Source organism: Xiphophorus maculatus, chromosome 5, assembly GCF_002775205.1.
Source record: "Xiphophorus maculatus strain JP 163 A chromosome 5, X_maculatus-5.0-male, whole genome shotgun sequence".
Taxonomy (NCBI): Eukaryota; Metazoa; Chordata; class Actinopteri; order Cyprinodontiformes; family Poeciliidae; genus Xiphophorus; species Xiphophorus maculatus.
Genome location: NC_036447.1, coordinates 21,282,601 through 21,283,020, shown reverse-complemented (window position 1 = coordinate 21,283,020; position 420 = coordinate 21,282,601).

Sequence of the window (420 nt, the reverse complement as noted above, 5' to 3'; positions counted from 1 at the left end):
AGGAGCGTCACCTCGGCCAGGCTCCGCCCCTACATGGCGCGACCCCACCCGGCAGGGCTCTGCTCCATGTCCCCACCACCCCAGGCGCTGCGTGGCTGTTTTATTGATAAAGACAAACTTGCATTTTCAGTCGCAGGCAGATATGTCTCTTTTTTTCTTCTTTCACTTTTAGCGTATGCATTGTTTTCCATACAAAACCCTCCACAAAAGTACAAAATGGCTTTAATTTACGTTCACTAGAGGCTGATGGGTGTTTAAGTAGCGTGACTTTACCGACAACATGAGTAAAATGTACCAGAGGGGTTTATTTCTTGCGTTCAGCGGCCGTCTGCACTGTTTCCCCCCCTCTGTTGGGTTTATTTTTCTCCCACCTGCATGACGCTCGGCCACACCTTGATAACAGCGAAACCAGACAGCTGA